Raw genomic sequence first — 6,000 nt, 5'->3', positions numbered from 1 at the left:
CCTGCCTGTTCTGTAGCTACCTGATTGGTCCCAAGCTTTCTTACTAAGGAAATTACAGGGTGTCTGGAACAAGAGTGCTTGTGCTATGTAGTGGTTACACAGTTGGAAAAACATTGGGTGTGGTGACCTAGGGGACAGGAGACCTGCTGTGGTTTAGATGTGTGTGACTCTCCCAGACATCCACTCTAGAAGCTCGGTCCCCAGTACACCTGTATGAATATGGTGGTACTCTTAAAAGGTGGAAGGTAATTTGGCCACAAGGGTTGCATCTTCATGAGTGGGTTAATGAAGGACTGGATTAGTCTCATCTCATTTTTGCTTCCACTCCGTGTGATCTTTCTTCCTTGTGAGTCTTCTACAAACTCCCCAGAAGCAGCTGGAAGGAAGGGTCCTACCAGATACTGACAGATGGGTCTACAACCTTGGGCTTCATATTCCAAATCAGTGAGATAAACACATCTCTTTTCTTCTAGTTTTTCTTTTTTGCTAAACCAAAACTAACCAACCAACCAACCAAAAACCCCCTTGAATTTAAGTATATGGTGGTGTGGATAGGAATGGTCCCATCGACTCATATATTTGAATGCTTGGTCATTGGAGTGGCACTACTTGAGAAGGACTAGGAGGTGTGGCCTTGTTGGAAGGAGTGTGTCACTGGGGGTGGGCTTTGAGGTTTCAAAAGCCCAAGTCAGGCCTGATGTCTCTCTCTTCCTGCTGCCTGTAGATCCAGATGCAGAACTCTCAGCTCCTTCTCCAGCATCATATCTGGCAGTGTGCTGCCTTGCTCCCTGTCATGATGATAATGGACTAAACCTCTGAAATGGCAAACCAGCCCCAACGAAATGTTTTCTGTTGTAAGAGTTGATTTGGTCATGATGTCTCTTCACAGCAATAGAACACAGGCTAAGATAATTTTTTTCTTTACACTTTATTGTGTATGTTCGTGTATGTCCTTTTGCATGCCATGGCCCATGTGTGGTGATCAGAGGACAATTTGCAGAAGTTGGTTCTTTCCTACCATGTGGCACCCAGGGGTTAAACTCGGGTCATCAAGTTTTGTGGCAAGCACCTTGAGCCAAAGACCCACCTCAAGAACCCTCTTTTCTTTTTTCTGAACTGTGCAGCTCAGGCTGGCTGCCCTGGGTAGTTTTAAGTCAGTTTGCCACAAGCTAGAGTCATCAGAGAAGACGGAAACTCAATTGAGGAAATGCTTCTATAAAAGCAGGCTGTAGTTAGGCCTGAAGGACATTTTCTTAATTAGTGATTGATGTGGAAGGGCCCAGTCCATTATGGGTGGTGTCACCCCTAAGCTGGTGGTCCCAGGTTCCATAAGAAAGCACACTGGGCAAGCCATGGGGCGCAAGCCTTTAAGCAGCACCCCTCCATGGCTTCTGCATCAGCTCCTGCCTGCAGGTTCCTACTCTGCTTGAGTTCCTGCCCTCACTGCTTTTGAAGATGAACAGATACATGGAACTATGAGAAAACAAAGCACACCACACCCTTTCCTCCCCAGATTGCTTTTGGTTAAGGTCTTTCATGACCGCAACAATATTGCTGTGAAGAGACACCATGACCACGGCAACTCTTATAAAGGAAAACATTTAATTGGGACTGGCTTGAGGTTTTAAGGTTTGGTCCATTATCATCGTGGCGGGAGCATGGCAGCAGGAAGCAGCCGTGGTGCTGGAGAAGGAGCTGAGAGTTCTGCATCTGGATCTACAGGCAGCAGGAAGAGAGAGCCACCAGGCCTGACTTGAGCTTCTGAAACCCCAAAAGCCCATCCCCAGAGACACACTTCCTCTAACAGGGCACCTCATAATAGTGCCACTCCCTATGGGCCTGTGGAGGCCATTTTTATTCAAATTACTATACCCCTCCTCCTCTTCTTCCTCTTCCTCCTTTGCTCCCTCCTCTTCCTTCTCCCCCCTCCCCGCTTTTTTTTAGACAGGGTCTCTCTGTATGGTCCTGGCTGTCCTGTCTTACTCTATAGACCAGGCTGGTCTCCAACTCAGAGATCCATTTGCCTCTGCAGGGGATCCCGAGTGCTTAAAGGTGTGTATTACCACCACGTGGTCAGGCAGTGCTTTAATGAAGTTGTGAGTTCTAAAGGAATCTAGAAAGAGTGCTGAAAGTGACATTTGGATGCTTCTAGCTGTGTGACTATTGAAAGGGTGTGGCAGTGTGGGGTGGGGGGTGGGGTGGGACTAGCTAAGTAGGTCCTGCCCAGTTTGTGCTTTGGAAAATAAAACTGTCCCTCATGCTCAGCCTGTGAGGGACTGGATTCTCAAAGTAAGAAAATGGCCTAAAGGAAAGATTAAACCAAGAGCGTAGCTGCAGGGCCTTTGGGAAGACCCCAGGAAGTATTTCATGGTGTTTTGCAGACTCTTTGAGCTCAACAGAGGGGCTTCCGAGAATATTAAAGATTCAGCAGCCTACGTAGAATCTTTCTGAAATTAATCATGGGTGTGGCATTTAGTGCACACATGGGTTCAAGATGCAGTCACAGAAAGCCCATAAGGTTTTAAAAGAATATTATATTAGACAAAGCTGCAGAAAGCTGGATGCCAAAGGACTGGGAAACGTTCAGGGTGAAAGTGGAACCCAGCTTTCGTTGGACAGGAAGCAGGTCTAAGCACACATGAGCTTTTTCTCAGGGAAAAGAAGAGAAGGGTCTGGGAGATGAAAGTGGGAGAAAAGGGAGGGCCCGAGTTTGATTGACAGCACCCACTTAAAAAGTTGGGTGTGGCAGCATATGCCTAGAACTCCGACACTGAAGGGGTGGGTGGTGGTGGTGGTGGAGACAGAAAGAGGTAGATCTTGGGAGCTCAGTCTAGCCTGAATGATGAGCACAAAGTTTAGTGAGAGACTCTGTCTCAAAACCTAAGGTGGAGGTGGCTTATCAGTTAAGAGCTGCTGGCTATTCTTAAAAAAGATTAGAGTTAGTCCCCAGCACCCATGTCAGGCTGCTTACAATTACCCATAATCCCTGCTCCAGAAGAACTGATGCCCACACACGCACACACATGCATACAAGTTTTTGAGAACAATAAAGTTGAGGGTAATTGAGGAAGACATCTGGACCCAGCCTTTGGCCTCTACGTGTGTGAGTGCCCAGGGGAGTGTATCTGTACATAACTCACATATACCACACAAGAAGAGGGGAAGAAAAGGAATAGGAGGAAGTGATGCTTAGGAGGTAGGACCAAGAGCCAGAGGGTGTGGCCAAGAGCTAAGAAACCCGGGGATCTCTTTAGCTGCAATACCGCCTCTGGAGCATGGTTCTGACTCCATGTTCCTGGCTCAAGTTCAGAACTGCCTTGGGCAATTCTCTGTGCTTATTTCTCCCCCTCTATCGAGCAGATCCCATCCTTGCTTCATATGGGGGGGTAGATTACTTACGGTTTTAGTTCATGGACCTCTGAATCAAGAGGATCCCCCTCCAAGGAGTGTCCTGGAGGAACCCCACCCTCCTGGAGGTTAGATGCATATTAGAGGTTATGCTATGGACTTGTTGGACTGACAGTATTATGGGTGGTTCGTGAAGGACAGGTCTACTGTGAAGGCTTGGGACACATTAGCAGGGGCAGAGTACAGCTGATCCCTATGTGGATGATGCTCCAGATCCGTGCACCCTTCACATTGGCTATGGGTTTGACCATGGATGCTTTGGCTGATGGTTTCCCCTAAACACAGTGTGCAAGTCTCACCTGGCTGCCATGGGAGGAAGACCTGCCATGCTGTGCTCTGACACACCTGCCTGATAATGGCCAGACGTGAAGTGAACCAGTCCACAATCAACCGGTCGGTGCACATATCCGTTGGTGATGCGTTCAGCCAACTGGACGAGGGCAGAGATGAGTTTTGCAGCTGCTCCGGGGCTACTCTGCTGACCCACTGTCTTAGTCAGGGTTTCTATTTCTGCATAAATATCATGACCAAGAAGCAAGTTGGGGAGGAAAGGGTTTATTCAGCTTACACTTTCCACATTGCTGTTCATCACCAAAGGAAGTTAGGACGGGAACTCAAGCAGGTCAGAAAGCAGGAGCTGATGCAGAAGTCATGGAGGGATGTTACTTACTGGCTTGCTTCCCCAGGCTTGCTCAGCTTGCTTTCTTATAGAGCCCAATACTACCAGGGGTGGCACCACCCACTATGGACCCTCCCACCCTTGATCACTAATTGAGAAAATGCCTCACAGCTGGATCTCATGGAGGCATTTCCTCAAGGGAGGCTCCTTTCTCTGTGATAACTCCAGCTTGTGTCAAGTTGACACAACACCATCCAGTTACACCCATAGGACTCCTGCCTTTGGTTGCTAGCGGAAGCAGTTCTTACTCTGCAATAAATAAGCAGGAGGCAGAAGAGGCGGTTAAGACCGAGGTGGCAGCATGAGCAAAGGCCTAGGATCAAAGCAGAGCGAAGTGGAAGGGCAGCAAATGCGTAATGGAGACTGGAGAAATGGGGTCCTGTCTGGACTTGGCAGCTGGGAGCTGCGGAAGGTTTAGGGAGAGGCTGGGACACAGTGGGGGAGATGTTTTGTTGTTCGTTTTTTGAGACAGGGCATCACTCTGTAGCACAGGCTAGCCTTGAACTCCTTCTCTTGCTTCCACCTTGGTTGGGCTGGGGGTGTAGGTGTATTCTTTAGTAAGAGTCCCCTGGGGAGGCATGGGGGCTGGGGCTGGGGCTGGCTGAATGCCCACAGAGATCCTGTCCTGCCCTGGTGGTTCTTTATGCTCGTTCTCTGTCAGCACTGAGCTAGGAGGCAGGAAGTGGTTTCTGAGGAGGAGGAATACGTGAAAAACGGTGCCTTTGAGGTCCATTACAGTCCGTGTTTGTCTTCTTTACTGCTATGTTTTTAGGGCTCTAGGTCCCGGCACAAAGTAGATTCTTAACACACACAGTGTGGATTGGAACTGACTACTGACTTCGTAGCTCAGGCTGGCCACAAACGCATAGAAATCTTTCTGCTTCAGCCTTTTCACTGCCGACATGCTAGGCATGCGCTATGATGCCTACGTGAGGGTTTGAATGATACCTATGGCTCCTATAAGCTCATGTATTTTTGAATGCTTGGCTGGAGGAACTATTTGGGAAGAATGAGGAGGTAATGTTGTTGGGGGAGGGGCGTTACTGGGGGTGGGCTTTGAGGTTTAAAAAGCCTACACCATTCCCAGTGCACCCTCCTTCTCCCTTCCCCTCTGTCTTCTGCTTTGTTTGTTTGTTGAGACAGGGTCTCTTTATGCAGCCCTTGCTGCCCTGTAACTCCATATGTAGAGCAGGCTGGCCTTGAACTCACAGAGATCCACCTGTCTCTGCCACACAAGTGCTGAGACTAAAGTCAAGTGCCACTATGCCCTGTTTTTTTTGCGTATGGATCAAGATGTGAGCTCTCAGGTACTGCTCTAGCACCACGCCTGCCTGCCTGCCTGCCTGTCTGCGGCCGTGTTCCCTGCCATGACGGTCATGCCCTCACCCTCTGAGACTGTAAGTGCCAATAAATTCTTCTATAAGTTGCCTTGGTCATGGTGTTTTATCAGAGCAAACAGAAAAGTATCTAAGACACTGGTTCTCAATGTTTCTGATTGCTGAAAGGACATTTAAAACGTATTATTATTATTGTGTGGTGTGCATGATAAGCATGCACTAACTCTTAGGAGTTGGCTCTCATTCCAGCATAGGTTGCAGGGATTTGAACTCAGATCACCGGGCTTGTATTTTATCCACTGAATTATCTCACCAGGTCCTGGTTTTCAGCTGTCTTCAGGTCTAGCCTGGCTTGGAATTTACTATGTAGATGGGGCTAGCCTTGTCATCCCTTCCTCCTATTCCTCCCCTTCCCCTGGCATTCCTGAGTGTTGGGATCGCAGGTGTATACCACCATGCCTGGGAAGACAGACCTTTGAATAAACACGGGTAGAAACAAGAGCAATCTAATACTACAAGGATCACACGAGGCCACAAGGAGAGCATTTGGAGAAGGTGTGGGAGAGAGCAGTGACT

At 48.5% G+C, this 6,000-nt stretch overlaps 1 long non-coding RNA gene across 3 annotated transcripts in view; it reads left to right on the top strand.

Annotated features, from left to right (window-relative positions):
- Window positions 1–6,000, top strand: part of Gm39323 — a 31,735-nt gene that overhangs the window by 3,299 nt on the left and 22,436 nt on the right. The window contains exon 1 of one of the 3 annotated variants that reach the window (XR_870687.2): window positions 4,227–5,484. The exons of the other annotated variants lie outside the window; for them this stretch is intronic. This is a non-coding gene — a long non-coding RNA (predicted gene, 39323). Of the gene's footprint in view, window positions 1–4,226; window positions 5,485–6,000 lie in introns of those variants that run through there. 3 annotated transcript variants of the gene reach the window in all.

Source organism: Mus musculus, chromosome 9 (genome assembly GCF_000001635.26).
Source record: "Mus musculus strain C57BL/6J chromosome 9, GRCm38.p6 C57BL/6J".
NCBI classification, from domain to species: Eukaryota; Metazoa; Chordata; class Mammalia; order Rodentia; family Muridae; genus Mus; species Mus musculus.
The sequence above is the reverse complement of the archived record's forward strand: the minus strand, read 5'-3'. Positions and strand labels throughout refer to the sequence as shown.